The sequence below is a fragment of the Thermobia domestica genome, chromosome 16 (genome assembly GCF_964235325.1).
Source record: "Thermobia domestica chromosome 16, izTheDome1.hap1.1, whole genome shotgun sequence".
In the NCBI taxonomy this organism is placed as follows: domain Eukaryota; kingdom Metazoa; phylum Arthropoda; class Insecta; order Zygentoma; family Lepismatidae; genus Thermobia; species Thermobia domestica.
In genome coordinates, this window is record NC_137469.1 from 20,216,623 (window position 1) to 20,234,429 (window position 17,807).

The window sequence follows — 17,807 nt, forward strand, 5'->3', positions numbered from 1 at the left end:
ATGATCTACCTTTTCTCGGCACAAAAATTTTTATATTGGACCTTATGAGGAGTGGCTACCGAATTTCCTCAGTTTCTAAGGAACTAGGTATCTCTAATGGGAAAGAAAAATTTTGCAGCATTCTACAGAAGTTTATTAATGGGTTGAAATACTTATATTGTATATTTGTCTGCTAGTTTAGCAGAAATAAATTATTAAAAAATAAATAAATTAGTTTCTTTTTATACAAATTATAATATGTCTAACTTTGGAACCAATTATGGTAGAAAGATCAACTTTTTTTGGTTTTATTCCTTGAGAAGAAACGACTCTAATAGTTTTAATCACAACCATATCTGATACGCCAATTAAAAAATAGTATTTTAATATAAGTATTAAAGTCCACCTGTCAAGAAGTTTGACGAGGGTAAGGCATCCGCGCCCACCCTTTTCTTCTGTTTCGTCTCGAGAGATATGAAGGGACCGTTTTCACAGCAGGTGTCAATGCGAATGTAAACATCCTGTCCTCACGTTCAATAGCACAAGTTCGACCACTTTCTCTCTCTTTTTCTTTTCTCTCTCTTCCGAGGAGGTGTTTCTACCCTGTAAGAAAATTATAGATATGTAGAGAAAATGATCAATTATTTCTGATAACTAGATGATAGACAAGCATTCTAAAATGCCTTCGAATTCCAAAAATGTATCGACCATAACTTTACCATCTGGTTATTTTCAGAAGGCAAAAGTTTTATTATTATTATTATTATTATTATTATTATTATTATTATTATTATTATTATTATTATTATTATTATTATTATTATTATTATCTCAGGAACAGCAACAGGATAATATTCCAAAAAGATGTCTCAAAAGTATCAAAGTTCTGAACAATTTTTACAGATGTAGTGGAGAAATGAAGATATTTAGGACATTATTATTTTGTTTATTTCTAACGACAACTAAAAAGTTTATGTACATTGTGCAAAATTATTTTGACTTGCAAAAGAATCTTTTGTAATGAAATTTAACGAGTTAGTTCTTGTGTTATCTGATAAGACTTCAATTGAGACTCACCCCACCTCGCTCCCCTGTATCACTTCGTTTGATATTTCAAAGAAAATATTTTTCATTACTGTTTGTTTTTATGTCATCTCAAGAAATATTTCTAGTTCTGCCCCAGAAAATATGTTCAAAGGATGAATATTTTCGAGAGTATATTAGTAAATCAAAGAGTTTTTTTTTCTTTTTTAACTTTTGGCACAGGGCAACAAGAGACAGCTTTCCTTGAAAAATTGAAACGGCTGTCGTTTGTACTTTTTTCTGGATCATGCTGGCGTTCACATTGAAGTAAGGCAATTTTGAACCAAATTTGGTTTCATTTCTGACTTTTTTGGTGTGTGTGTGTGTGTGTGTGTGTGTGTGTGTGTGTGTGTGTGTGTATCATACGCATTGGGAAAGTTTTGAATGAAGAGTGCGGGACACATTTTAAGCAAGGTTTAAATTGGTTAAATCGGTGTCTATAAGATGAACTAAATCAAAATTAGCGAACGGAATGCTATTTGGTCTATTTATTGAGATTTGAGGGTCCTTCAGACCGAGTCCAGAACATTAACTTCAGGCAGTTTCCGGGCAAACCAAACTAAAAATCGAATTCTAATAATTCAGACTTGATAGCATATTGTTTTCAACCACATTGAGTGATATATATTAGCAATTAGTTTTCTACCGTAAAAAGTAGCCCTCTGTAGCGGACCACCATAATTATCCTTTGGCTCATATTATTGTTTGTTCAAATTTTCCCTACCCTTGTTTAAATCTACCTCCCAAGGGAGTATATTTGAATGATATCCCTTATGGGCTTACGTCTCATCGAAAATTTAAAAAAGTTCTCCATTCTCTGGTCACATTGGTATATCATATTCAGCACATTGATGCACTTGTATAAGAAAATTTATTGAGTGTGAAGGAGAAAATAAGAATTTCGGGAAATTTATTGTTCAAATGCCCTCCGCCCTCTACTCTAAATGTATTACTTATGGTATGTGGTCATAGCAGGGGCGTCACTTAGGGGGGCAGGGAGGGTCATTTGCCCCCCCTGAGTTTGAGATTTACATAGATTTCATCAATAGAATAGTAGTAAATGAGTGAAAAACGCGAAATTTTGCTTATATTGAGGGGTTTTGCCCCCCCAAGCAAAATCTGAAATGACGCTCCTGGGCCATAGGGTAGCTAGAAGTTATGACATTCAATTTACATAAGGACCACTATAGTTGCATGCCTCCCAGGCTTGATAAACTAAAATGAACATTGATTATGGACTAACACTCTTTTAGCATGAAACGATTCAGTTGTAGGAATTAAGAATTTTTGAGAGGTTCAAACGGCATCTTTTCAAATTTTCAATTTGGTCATTCAGGTTAACGAACTCATCCAAGATCATTGTACAAATCAGTTTGTGTACCAAGTTGGTTTCTTTCCATTGAAATCAAGGCAGTTAGCTCGTTCACAAGAAAAAATCATATTTGATATATGGGGGCGTGAGTGCACAAGGAATTCAAATCCCACATTTTTATTTTTTTGATACAAGTGTCGTGAAAAAGCATTGAAATATGTCCCTTTTTAATACGAAGATAGTGCAAACTCTCTGCCGGTGGTTAACCCAGCCGGTGATGTAGGGGTAAAGCGGCCGCCTGCTACGCGGCACTGAGTAGGTTGAGTGTGGATTGAAATCCCGCTTATGCCGATCATCCTGGCTGAGGTTTTCCTCAATTTCACCACGTGAATGCCGGGATGGTACCTTCTCTAAAACGGTCAGGACCACGACCACTTCCTTTTCAAATCTAGCTTTCCCTAAAGGGCCGATGTGACCTCGAAATTGGAGGCCCGACCCCTTCCTAGTGTCCTTCTCGTTCACAAATAAATAAGAAGTAAATAAATTGAATCCCTTGTACACTGAAGGCCCCAGTTAACATTTATGAAATATCTAATTTTCAACTCTTTAGGATAAATCGAGACTAACTGATAGTGCGTAGTCTTAGCGGGGTAAGCGCGGAAAACGAAAAAGTCAAAGAAAACAGGGCTTTGCTCCCTTGTCCCCATATAACAATGCACAGTATGGACACCGTTCCAAATGGGTCTTATAGGAGCTATTGTGGCAACATTTTTGTATAAGACAATTGGTGTGTGTCGTCTGCATGGTTGTCTGGGGACAAAAAAGGGCAAACATGTTTTTCAATAAATAAATAAATAAATAAAAGAAAAGTGCATTTTTCAATTCCCATATCCTCGTCCTAAGAAGGCGCTTAGCGCAACGAGCCTAAACTTTAAATGCTTTGAAAGTTTGTTCTTTTTTGCGTATCCTGCTTCTTGTTTCAACTCCCTAGGACAGTGATGATTTCAGGGGTGATTCTGGGGGGGAATTCTCCCAAGAGCTACGAAATTCACCCTCGGGTGCTTGAGATCTTCGCAGAAATTTCTGTGAAGCACGCAATTTTTAGTCGCTTTCCCCCTGTGCGTGGTGCCTCCGGAGGAAATGATCTGAAATTAACACTGCTATAGAATAATTGGAGATTAGCTTACAGTGCTTAGTCTTAGCGAAGTAAGCACGAGAAACCAGAAATATCACAAAAAACAGGGCTTTTGCTCCGCTGTTTCCCCGTGAAAATGCACGGTTTACACACAATACAGGTTGGATCTAACAGGGCTATTTAGAGAACGTCTTATAGAGCATTTGGTGTGCAGTGTTGTCTGCGGACAAGGAGGCAAAACCGTGTTTTTCATTAAAAAATGGAGTATTTTAAATTTCCCTCGCCCCCTCAGGAGACGCTTCTTCAATGAGACCGTATCCTGCCTCTTTCTCCCATTCTCTAGGCTCTAGGTCAATTAGGACTGGCAGGCATTTGAATAAGTCCATTACTTGGTTGCCTAGTACATACGCATTGGCTGCCATATTGGATTTAGACAAATGTTCTCTCATGTTACCATGTAAAATATGTCTTGTCGTGATGAAAGCTACCAGAAAAAGTATGTTTCGTTTACTCCTAAGGAAGTACGCTACATCCAAGATTAATGCGTGCATATGCGCATTTGTAACTTTGTACAGTTAATCGTTAGACAACAGTGTTGCCAGGTTGTAAGGTTTCTAAGTGGTAATAAACAATGCCATATTTAAATTCATCGGCCTCAGAAACCTATAGTTTGACACCAAAATTATCTTTCTAAGTGCCTTGGTTCACGATCTCTCTCTCTTTATATATATATATATATATATATATATAGAGAGAGAGAGAGAGATTTACGTAGGGCGGCGGCCATATTGAAAAATGACGGCTACCAGGAAAACACCTCAAATTTGAAATATATTCCCAAGACATTATTTTAAAAAGAACTTAGGGAACATTTTTGTACGGACACCTATATATGGGGGCCAGGACTTTACATTGTCGGAATCCTGTGGGGGCACCCCTCTGCCCCCCTTCCTTTCGCCACTACTGTATGCTATAATATTTGTCCGGGAGGGGAAAAATTCCCAAAATAACAGCGTTTTCTGATATATACTGTTCTTCCCGCGCACTCTAAAATGCATCTTGCTGAACTTCCAGAGGTAACGAGGAAAAGAGGATACTTCACACCACATCGTCCAGTCTCTTAGTATGGAACCATTGAGGGAGACAAACTCTATAAAGCTAACAGTATTTGGCAGCTGACAGGCAATCTCAGAAACTGGTCGAGAACCTGTTTCATTCAGACATCCACCCCCTTCCCTCTCCATTTCACCAACCCCCGCCCTTTCCGCGGCCAAGCTTAGAGTGGGGCGTGACTTACCCTCGTCAAACTTCTTGACAGGTGGACTTTAATACTTATATTAAAATACTATTTTTTAACTGACGTATCAGATATGGTTGTGATTAAAACTATTAGAGTCGTTTCTTCTCAAGGAATAAAACAAAAAAAAGTTGATCTTTCTACCATATTGGTTCCAAAGTTAGACATATTATAATTTGTATAAAAAGAAACTAATTTATTTATTTTTTAATAATTTATTTCTGCTAAACTAGCAAACAAATATACAATTAAAGAATTTCAACCTGTTAATAAACTTCTGTAGAATGCTGCAAAATTTTTCTTTCCCATTAGAGATACCTAGTTCCTTAGAAACTGAGGAAATTCGGTAGCCATGTTTTCCCCATAAGGTCCAATATAAAAATTTTTGTGCCGAGAAAAGGTAGATCATCCCGTTAAGGCTGACCTTTGACGCGTCGATAAATAACCTCCATTCTTCTGGAACGTAAGGAATTCCTAGCTCCGCCATCAACCCATTTATATCCGTACATACGCACACATTATCTTGCATTGAGAAATAGCTTGAAAATTGAACATGCCTTTTCCTGTACACTGATATGTTCGTTTCTGCATCCAATAAGTTCCACTGCTGGAGCCTTGATCCCAGAAGTTCCGCCTCTTGTTTTGTCAGGTGCAAATCACTGACTAGGTCATTAAGTTCACATTGCCGGATGAAATGTGGCTCGCGAACACAGTCAGGGATGAACGTTGGATCCTTGGATGTACATGTTGATGTCGATGGTTCATCAAGGTCATGATCATCATCAGTCTTTTGGCCATATCTCTTCTCAGTTGGTAGGGGGCTCGGGAAGTGGAAGTTCATCCCCGTGCGGAATAGGTCTAATTGCGGATTTAACGTTGGGATAACTTATTGTGTATTTGCTTTTTTTTTAGAATGTCCCTTAACTACTGTGAGACAAAAATAACAATCATCCAGATGGTTGGTGGGTTCTCTCCACACCATTGGTACAGCAAATTTCATGAACCTCCGTTTCCCTTTGGCCCATGCAAGTAAAGTGACGTAGCACGACGCACAAATTATGTTGGGTGCCCAAGTTTTGTCCTGATCTCCCACACGACATCCGAAATATATATAATATGCTTGTTACACCGATGGCGTAATGGATCTACACTGTCCTTTAACTACAAACTGGCCACACACATAACAAAAACTATTTGGTGAGTTAACACACGAACGCCGTCCTCTTGACGCCATTGTACTGATCACTAAACTTCTGGTCTTAGTTGGGTATAATGCCGTTAAGATCAAACATGAAAGCACTCTTAGCAGCAAAGACAACTTTGAAAGTGAAGTAGTGTTAAACCACACGTCAATATAAAAATGTACAAAACTCCCTCACCAGGTGTCAAGAACACAAGAAAGAAAGAAATGCGCGGGGGGAGGGGGGAAACGATACCGTAGTGGAAAATTCAGACTGCATTAGTTCATTGTTGTCAACAATGAGTCTGTATTCCATTCTTTCTTTCTTTTGCATTCTGTTACATTTGATAACAAATATTGATAACCATTTCATGAACAAAACGAAAAAACTTGGAGAATTGTATTAAGATATATATATGTAGTAAGATATACATATACTGTACGTTTAAAAAAAATATACGTTGGAAGTACATTCTATTTTTATACACGTTTCTAATTTACAGAGAGCAATACAAGTGTGTTGTTGACTATTGTAAATATTCATTTTTATGTCTGTGTTTGTAGTAATAATGCAAATCGTTTTTACCCCAACTCAGGAGATCTGAAAGCATTACTATCAGGTGCAATAAACAGTGCACACAGTATACATACAAATATATTTATTTCTCTAGAAAGAACAAAGCGATTTTTACGAAACTTTTAGGGTTTATTAAATATAAATCAAGGTATACTTAGGTATAATTTCTATGTTACTATATGTAAGGGGACAGGAGCTAGGGGAATAAAATATCTGAAAAAGGGAAATTTTTGAGGGAATTTCCCGAAAATCCCTCTGTTACGGGAAAACTGTACGTGATGGAGAGAAACCGAGTGCATATTCGAATTCAGCGCAAAAAGTTCCTTTAAGATCAGGTGATTTTTCTCATGTAACAAACAAAAAGTTTAAATTTGTTAACTAGTGTTATGAACAATATTGCTCATTGTACCAACAATATGGATATTTTTTCTTTAATTATATGTTCTTCCTCGTATTAATAACACTGAGATAAAAGAACGTGATATATCATAGAAATATTAATTTATGTTACTTGTAGGTTGTATTTCTACTTAGCTTATTTCTAAGGTGTTATTTCTGTGCTCGGTTATTTACATTGCAGTATTTTTTCTCTTTAAAGATGTATTATGCCTCATCTTAATATAAAATAAATAAAATAATGCGATATTCCATTGAAATGATAATTTGTTTTACCCATATGTATTACTGTAAAATTTGCATATATTCAAAATGGCGGTGCGAGTTTGACTTCACATAGTGCGATTTGGGAAACTTGTTGACTAAACCACACCAATCGAAGCCTTCTAAAATATCATCATTTTTTATTATGATAATGATAAGATATCGTTATGAAATCAGTGTAAAGGATTTGGAAAACTATAAAGTTCAATACGATTAAAAAGTCATTTTACATTTCTTCAAACGTTTTGAATTAAAACCATTTATGTGAAAAGTGGTCCAATTTTGGCTACTTTCTCATATATATATATATATATATATATATATATATATATATATATATATATATATATATATATATATATATATGATTGTCATTTTATATAAAATCTAAGTTTTCTTCCTTTGTAGCTTCGAGTCATGTGTAGTTCACAGAACGAGTAACAAACAAGAACAGCTGGATAGTTCATTACACGAGATCAAGTTATATGAGATATCTTGTTGGCCGGTTTCCATGGAAATTGCAACGTATCTTCATTCGCGAATCATTCCCTCTCTTTGTATACCGTGGCACGCTTAATCTAGGACAAAAACACATATAAAAAAAGTTACGTGGTGTTTAACGAGATGAAATATTATTATTTTCTCCTTTGTTTTACATCTAGAATATGTCGTTTCATGTTGTTTGCAGAAAGATTGCTGAAATTGCCCTGGTTTTATTAGATATAAAACATTAAAAGTAAATTAAACGACCGATGTAGTGTAGTTATGTATGTAAAAGAGATGTCTTCTACATGTAAGTTTCTTTAATTTTAAAAAGAATCAAAGGCTTTTTATTGAGGAAAGATTCTCAGAACGACTTAATAAGGCATTTATGTCTGTCTGTCTGTTCCACCATGGCTAACTAATTCTTTTCTAATAATATTAGTGGTGTTTGATTTATTTCCAACTTAAGCTATTTCTTGGAACTGAAATCCAACATAGGGGCCGCGGTGGCTCAGTGCTAGAGCTTTAACTTCTGGTGCATGGGGTCCTTGGTTCAATCCCAGTTTGCACCAAATGATCTTTGTGGTGGACAAACACCGTGTACGTGGATTTTATCGGGGTTCTCCCGTTTTCTCGCACTATCTTCATTCCGCCATTTTATTCATTTCTTATCATCGCCGTCTCATTTAGCCTAGCCTTCGTAATCGTGGGACGTAAACATTAAATATGTAATTTCATTTCATTTTAAAATCCGTCAAAACTGAAAAAAAAAGAATTAATCTCAAATTCGAAATCTGCGTATATATTAAAACACAATCTAATCTCAAAATGTTTTCATAGTAGTCTGGTTTTTATTTTGATTTATTGCTGTACTTGTGTTCTTTAAGGTTACTAATCACACCCATTATTTGGACTTCAAAAGAAGTGAAGATAGAAGCATACAAGATGAGATAGATTTAGCTTCAACTTAAAAATTTCTTAAACACAAAAATATTTGTAATAATCAGAAATCTTCCCACTCTAACTTACTTTTAAAAATTTCGACTTTTCTTCAATAAAGTATGACTTAAATAAAAAATAATACTTTTTTGACCAGAGTATATAGTTATTTAATAAATTAAAAGTAAGTCGTAACAGTTTGAATAACTTAATATTATCTTTAACAAACTTTAACTAGCAGAAATATTCAACAAACGTTAACTAGCAGAAATATTCAACAAACGTTAACTAGCAGAAATATTCAACAAACGTTAACTAGCAGAAATATTCAACAAACGTTAACTAGCAGAAATATTCAACAAACGTTAACTAGCAGAAATATTCAACAAACGTTAACTAGCAGAAATATTCAACAAACGTTAACTAGCAGAAATATTCAACAAACATTAACTAGCAGAAATATCTTCATAACTAGAGACGGGATGTTAGGCAAAATGCCTATTCTTTAATATTAAAGATATGTTCAAAAATAACGTTTTAAAATTTACATAGGAGTTTTTAATTTCAATTTAAGCTAATTTTATTTTGCCTATTTTGCCTATTTCGCCCATTCTCACCTAAATAATTGCTTTAATGTCTAATGTTGCCTATTCTATACATCTTTAAAATAAGACTTTATTGGGGAAAGGTATATAATTTAGTACTTCAAGAAAGTGTTCTGCCTCTTCTGAGAAATAAAAGTGTTGTTTGTCGTGATAAAATGTCGTAAAACTTTGAACTCCTATCTCTACTGATAAAGTGTTGTAAAACTTCGGACTCTGTGTGTACTAATAAGAATAAAATTTGAACTGTTATGTGTAGTGATAAAGTGCCGTAGAGAATATATTTACCAAATATACATGGAATACGTGTCAACCTTCGTACAGTATCTATGACTATGGCAATATTCTTTGTACAGTATCTATGACTTAACTTCGTTTTTTTTAGTTGTATCAGGGGTAAAAGTGAGGGTAACGCGGGGGCACGTCGTCCCCCGCTTCCAGAAAATATCTGTGCCGTCCCCCTGCGTTCTAAAAAATTACATTGTGCAAATAAACCCACGGGAGATGGCTTGGCATCATTTGTTCATCTACCTTTTCAGATCCACTTTTACCCCTGAGTTGTATTGAGTATTTATCTTCATTATTTCGAGTTACATTTAGTGCCTATTTTACTGCCGATTTTTTAAATTTTAAGTGCCAATTTGCCTGCTTATTTTCCAGGTTTTTAATGCCTAACTATCCGGTCTCTATAAATAACATTAAATTAATATTGTTGTAAAAGTCTAATTGTTTCATTTTATAATTTTTAAAAAATATTTTATTATTTTCATTTTTCTCTTTTATTATCCTATGGAATAAAATGGCCTACCTTGACTAGATGTTCTACTTTGAAGAAAGTCTGGAAGTAAACAATGAAACATCTCACTGAACGCTTAATTAATAATTGCAATGTAACGTGCTTATAGGCAACCACACATTCTTTACCGTGTTTGTGGTTGCATGCCTAAAGTTTCGGAACACTTTCATTAACTACCTTTACTGTTTGTATAAATTGGCTACGCGTGTGGATTCATTTAATATCCTTTTGAAAAAGTTTTATAATACAGGCCTATAATGAAATGGAACTTTTGTTTTGAAGCATGAAGATAAACAGATGTTCTTACCAAATTTCAGTGTGCTTATTTCAAATCTACCAACCAATTTTCCGTATCACGTAAGAATTTTCTATATTGTGCAGATGTAGTATTTAATGACCTACTGCTTTCTGATAAATATTCAGTATCAATGTAAATATATTTGTGCAACACTGACTACCAAGAACAAAATGTAATGAAAACATGTGTGAAACATTTAAAATCTCAGATTCTTCTAATACAAATTATCTACTCTGTCCTTTAGTTGCAAACGCACGCTTTGTCGTTCTGTATGTTTTGGTCTTCACGTAAGTTATCTTGCGCTAGGCACCAACAGTAATCTGCTATCATGAACAGATTATATCAATCCTGATACCTCATTTTCATCTATTTAATGTCTTGGTGGAACTTTTCTCCATTTTTTTTACTCAGTACATCTAGAGAAAGTGGAGGATACTTAATTTCGAACTTATTTGACATTCCAGTGCATACATTTCTTTGGACGCATGATTTTCATATTCTGTTCGTATCGATTATGTTTCATATTTCCTTAAAGTTGTTGATAAGATCGATAAACAAGATCTGTGCCTGAACCACCATATCGTTCCTGGTATTTCTGAATGTAGAATCTTCTGTGAGTTTGTTAATCTGAAAAATACCCTCCTTAATCTCTGCACTGGACAACCAGAGAAATGTCTGAACTAGTAATTGGAAAGAAGTATAATTTTTGTCCAACGATTTTAAAAGTTGTATTATTATACCTAACTTAATATACAGTATAAGGGAGGTAAGAATTAAGGGTTAATTAATTCGGGATACAATAGTATACAGATATCAGTCAAGATTGCCATTTTGCTTACGATTATTATTTAGAGTTTAGGTCCCCACAATTGTGCTCCGAGGCTAGAAAAAGGGGGGAAAGCGGGAAACTCGAGATAATCTACGAAAAAGTAATTTCTTCACTAGAAAGCCACTTAATAGCGAGAACTGGAATCAAATCAATGACTTAATGGACCAAGGCACAACTAATCTACTGCAGCCATATATTGTTTATGAAGTCAAAATAGGAAAATGCATTCTCAAGCAGGTACACGTATCACATTTAGTATTTGTCATGCTACAAAGCAAATGACGCTATAATTTTCAACGTTTCGATATAAATATTCCAAGAGGTAAGGACACTCGTATAATTCTGGTCGCAACGAACAACTTACATTCATAAAGAAATACATTACAGGAAAATCACATTTTGAAATGTTTAAATATTTAAAATACCGTTCTAAAGATGCTGATATAGGCACTACTTCTAATACAACATTCGCTTCTTACTATATCTAAATGCTTTGATTGTACAACATCTGTACCTAATAGGACAGAAATGGTTTTGTAATCACAGGATTAGATTTGACTTATGTGTCACAAAGTATTTCATGCCGCAAAATTTTCACAGTCCTTTGTAATTATTTCACTACCAAGATTGTATGGGATGGTTGTTTACAGAGAGATTCTAAACTCTACTTAACGAACCAAGGGCACGAAAGTGTTTTTATCATTGCAATAGGAAGGTACTGGATTGGAATCCGTTGCTTAACCAACCTGACTGAAGTTTTCCCAAAGTTTTCTTCAGTTCCACCTGACGAATGGCTTGATGTAATCTTCCAATACAGGCCCTGTCTATCTTCCTTCAACCTCTTATAGTTCATTGTTGGTATTGGTATTGTTATCAATTGTTAACAATCCCAGTGTAAATTGGCCTCAAAGTTTGCTAAAGGTAACCAAGAAAGATGTATCGTTTTTGTGGAGGTATGTGTTCAATTGGCCCTCACACTGTGAGTTGAATGTGAATGGGGATGAGGTTGTGAGTTTGTTGGTGTAAGTATATCCAACATACTACCTGGTTGTGGCAGTTCACTTACACCGTGAACTTGCGTAAGGACACAGTGAAAATGGACCTCAATAGGGTGTCATGAGGACGTGTATTGTACGAGTTCAATCTGGGTCAAACGCCCTTGCAGCGGGGCGGAAGATATAACACGCCTTTGGTGAGGGTGTTTAACTATGCAGACAGTGCATCGGTGGTTTAACAAGTTTAAGGACGGTGACGAAACACTCGAAGATGCACCACGTGCCGGAAGATAAACACACACAAAATGAAGATTTTCAGGTAGCAATTGATTCGAACAGTGGCCAGACATGTGAGAAACTGAGACTACAAATCAGTGTGAGTGGAAAAACCATTCGGCAGCACCTCCATGAACTTGGGAAGCACTACAAGTTGGGTCGATTTGTCCCACATAATTTCATTCCGGATCAGAAGGCAACGCGATTAGAAACCTGTGTTTCTTTGCTGTCTCGTCTGAGAACAGGGTGTTCACACGAGATGAGAAGTGAGTCCTGTACGAAACATCACGCGCTGTCATTATTGATTAGCATCCCTTGAACCGGTTCCAAAACAGCCGAAACCAGTACTGCACCTGAAGAAGGTCCTCCTGTGTTTGATGGACTGCTCACGGTATCGTGCATCGGGAACTTCTACCAGCTGGTCAGAGTATCGATGCGACTGTGCACTGTCAGCAGTTAAGCTGTGTTCAAGAAAAACTCAAAACTTTGCAGCCAGCACTTCTGAATCGCAAAGGGGTCCTCATGTTAGAGGACAACGCTAAATCCCACGTGGATAGGATGACCAGGGACACCATTCTACACATTGGTTGTGAAACACTATTGTATCTGCTGTACTCCCCGGACACTGCACAATCCGATGATTATCAGCTGTACGATTCCTTGGACAATCACCTTCGAGGACGCCAATTCAAATCCTTAGTAGAGGTGCAAAATGCACTTGATACCTTCTTCGCTTCACGGCCCACCAAGTTCTAACGCGATGGAATTCATGGCCTTCCAGAACGTTGGCAGAAGGCCGTCGATGCTGATGGGGACTCTTTTTGATCTTCCAGGTACTTCTTAGGTGACATATCGATGTTCGAAAGTGGTGGGTGAACTTTCTCGGTTACCTTTATAAATAAATGCATAGGAGTGTCCGAACATCTCTCAGGAGAGTGCAAAGGTAGCCCTTTGACTATTTGGAAAGAATTTATAACTTTTTGGCATGTAACGTTTAACTTAAGTTAGAGAAGCAATGATGCCAACCTGAAACTTTATAAAATCCTTTTTGGAGAAGCAGAAATTCCCATTTTACTCTTGAATTTCTCAAGCTATACTAATTACAAAAAAAAACTTCTAAAATATGAAAATGAACTCTTCTGTATGTCCAGTGGCGTATTTACGATTTTGTTTCGGGGAGGGCTTTGTTAACTTTCGGGGGGGGACTTCGCCTGAAAATTTGAACATCTGCAAGATATTTCATATACGTTACTATAGTAAGTAAGATTTCGGGGGGCTTAAGCCCGGAAGCACCCCCTAAATACGCCACTGTGTATGTCATTCACTTTCTTCAATATATGGGTAGAATATACAAAAAAATCCGATCTTCTATGTTTATGAAAAAGTATCTTCTGTAATTCAAAGAGATAATTGAAAATATTGACGACAGCAAATACATTTTGATGCGGAAATTTAGGTTTTTTTTTTTTTTCATCACACTTTTGTACTGTAATCTTCTGAACATAACGAAAGTAGACCAGCTTTAGTCTCCACTTATTTCATCGAAATATTGTGGAAGTTCCTGGTCTCTTTAATTCTTTCTTTCTATATATATATATATATATATATATATATATATATATATATATATATATATATATATATATATATATATAGATATATAGATATAGATATAGATATAGATATAGATATAGATAGATAGATAGATAGATATAGCAGAGTATCATTTATGTTTCTTGGTGCTTTTTTACTAGCTTTACAAGTCATGGTATAGGTTACTTCCATACTAGTAGGTATTTTACAGTAACAAAATTTGAGAAATACCTATAATTTCCCATTTATTGACGAGTTATTAGTTTACTTCCCGCCTATAGAGAAGTTTATTTACTTCGACGAATATCTATGTGAAAAATTCCATATATGGTACCAATTTCTACGAAAACTCCCTTTACGGGTTGGCATTACTGAAGGAAAATGAAATAGTTGTGCCGGGGCTAACTTGTTCGGTACCATCCAAGTATTCATGCCTTGGTTTTAACAAAAAGATAAGTGCATTGATATTTTGCTGATCTCTTAATATCAAATGACAGGTATTTTTACAACAGAAGTTGGAAACGCAAAGAAAATATTGAAAAATTAAAATTTAGAAAATATTGCTCATGTCCAAGAACTTAATCCCAATTATTTGAATTGAATTTAGCGTCTCTTTTCAGCGGCGAAGTTATACAAGACGTGAACCTACAATTTAACGTGGAATTCGAATCACATGAGCTGTTGCCGGGAATCAAACTCAGGTCTCCTACGCCAAAGGCGCGCACCTTAACCGCTTAGTCACGAGGGAGTTGAGTTGATTTTAGTTTAGCGTCTCTTTCAGCAGCGAGGCTATATGAGACGTGGACCTACTGATTAACGTGGAATCCGAACCACATGAGCTCCCGCCGGGAATCGAACCCGGGTTAGTCACGAGGGAGCTCTTAGTCTTAATTACTGATTCACTTCAATTCCAGGGGGGACCTCCTTGTCCTGTCATTCGCGCACATCCATAAATAAGTACCTAAGAGTGACATAAAGTAATTTATTTCCTCATCGAGGATGCATAGATACAAATATATTCGAAGGACGTTTAAGTGAATTCGGTATTTTTCCTACAGGTTTAAAATCAAATTCCAGAGTGGAGGTGGTGCATGCACTAGGAACTGGCAACTATCTCCTGTTACTGGTAGGCGGAACTCGTTTCGCGCGCTAATCCAGAGACCGCTATTCAAAATGGTGGACAAGAATATAAAGGTGTATACGGTACCATGTGGTGATGAAGTTTTTAGCGAGGGAGGGCATAAAACTAGTTGAAATTTACAGAAAACTTTAACCAGAGTACGGTGATGAAACACTCAGCCGCAGTAAGACATTTGAATGATGCAAGAGCTTCAAAGATGGCTGTATGTCTGTTACTGATAATCCCGATCCGTGTTGGAGCCAGGGGCGGATCCTGGACGGACTTTTTTTGGGGGGAGGCGGTGGGTTGTCATACTGCTACTTTTAAGGGCTTCAAACTTTGGGATGGGTTTTATTTATATATATAAAAAAGAAAGCTTCCTCTTCTGGGGGAGGGGGCGATCACCCCGATCGTCCCCCCTGATAGGGATGCGCACGAGACGAGTCGAGACAGGATTTTCCTGACGAAATTCGAGTCGAGACACGGGTCTTCCAATAGAGAAATATACATTTTTCGAGTCGAGACATCACTTTTACAACACATTTTCGAGACGAGACAGCCACAAATCTTGTCTCGTGCGCATCCCTACCCCCTGAATCCGCCCCTGGTTGGAGCGATCCCAGAGTACAGCAGTGATTCCTGAGAACATTCATAGCGTTGAACAGCTTATCATTTTAAATGTCACATGACCTGTCGTGAAATTGCAAAGGTTTGTGATCTTTCGTTAGGAACATTAAACACAATAATTTATGACCATTTGCTGTCGAGTACACGCTGGTTTCCAGCACAACATTCCGCTTTTGACCGATATAGAAAGGTTGAAGCTTGCACTAAATTGAAAGACTGTCAAGTAATTTCTGCCTGTTTGGGTCTCTAAAAAATTCCTCGATAGTCAACATTGCCATTATGATGTGAAACCCTGCCCTAGAGTAGTTCAGACGTACTGACAAATCTTTATATGCTGAAGCCTTCTAGACATTGGTCAAATTCTAATGTTTTACTGTAGGATTTTTTTTTTTTTTTTTTTTTTTTTTTACAAAAAGTTTTCAATTGACTTGATGCCCCTCACAGAATATAGCTATGTATGTTTGCTTGAGAAATTGTGCTTAGATTTGCTTTTGCTGAGTTTTTCTTTCAACTTAGAGCAACTTGATGGACAATGTGGACAATTAAAGGATTACGTACTTAATTTGGATTAAATATTTCAACCTTTCAATATTAAATTTATTGACCGAAAACTCGTCAATGATGGATTAGCCATAAACTTCGGCGAAAAACACCAAGTCTCTCAGTAGCTTAACATTTTATGTAATTATCATGTTTTGCCCAGATATTCAGCAAATGAACCTATGGGTTTAGAAGAACCAAAACAAAGGGTATTAGACGGTATTGTGTTTATAAGCGGATATACGCTGTAGAGTCGAACATATTCCCAAATGTAATCTACAAACTTTCCGTCAGGATCGGGTTTCCAAAATAAGTCTCATAAGTACTTTTACACGTATATATCATGGGGACTTCCTTTTTTTTTCGTAACTGTAAGCTTGTCGTGATGGCTGAAGGTAATGCTAAAGTGTCACAAGTCCCCGAGGTAAATGTTAGAGGAATGGAAGTTGAAGCATATATATATATATATATATATATATATATATATATATATATATATATATATATATATATATATATATATATATGAAACTCTAACGTCATACTCACCCTCTTTGAAGCCCTTCCAGGTGAAAGAAGACAGGAAGAAAGAAAAGGAGGAAACAGAATGGGATGAGTGGATGATGATTTTGGTTTCCATAGTAACTTCATGAAGAGAGAGAGAGAGAGAGAGAGAGAGAGAGAGAGAGAACTAAGGTAGGAGAGAGGAGAATGAGTTTTTAGCTTAGCCACCGTTCGCTTGCTAATCGAGAAAATCGGTTAGCTTCTGGTTCTAGGGGTTTCAAGAGGGGTTAAGAAGGAACGAACTTGCCTTGTAGAACGAAATGAAGCCTATTTTCATCAATTCTACCTTAGAATAAGCTATATGTAACTACAGGATGTTTCAGAATTTGTTACAAATCTCAGGAAAAGAAAAGATAAAGTGAAAAAAAAAGGTTTGAATCGTGTATGTTTCTCGAGCCATCGTCGCTGTATGTTTTGAATGGTAACTTTGAGACTTTGGGTTAGTAGTGTTGCCAATGAGACTAATACTCGTTTTAGTTCACGTATCGAAAATCGAGACGAGAAGTACCATTTTAAGTTCGAGACGAGATGATAAACCTTACAATTCTAGTCTCATTTTTGAGACGATATAATAAACCTTATAATTCTAGTCGCATTTTTGAGACAAGATGATAAACTTTATAATTCTAGTCTCATTTTTGAGACGAGATGATAAACCTTAAAATTCTCTTCTAATTTTGAGACGAGATGATAAACCTTATAATTCCAGTCTCACTTTTGAGACGAGATGATAAACTTTATAATTCTAGTCTCATTTTTGATACGAGATGATAAACCTTATAATTCCAGTCTCACTTTTGAGACGAGATGATAAACTTTATAATTCTAGTCTCATTTTTGATACGAGATGATAAACCTTATAATTCTAGTCTCATTTTTGAGACGAGATGATAAACCTTATAATTCTAGTCTCATTTTTGAG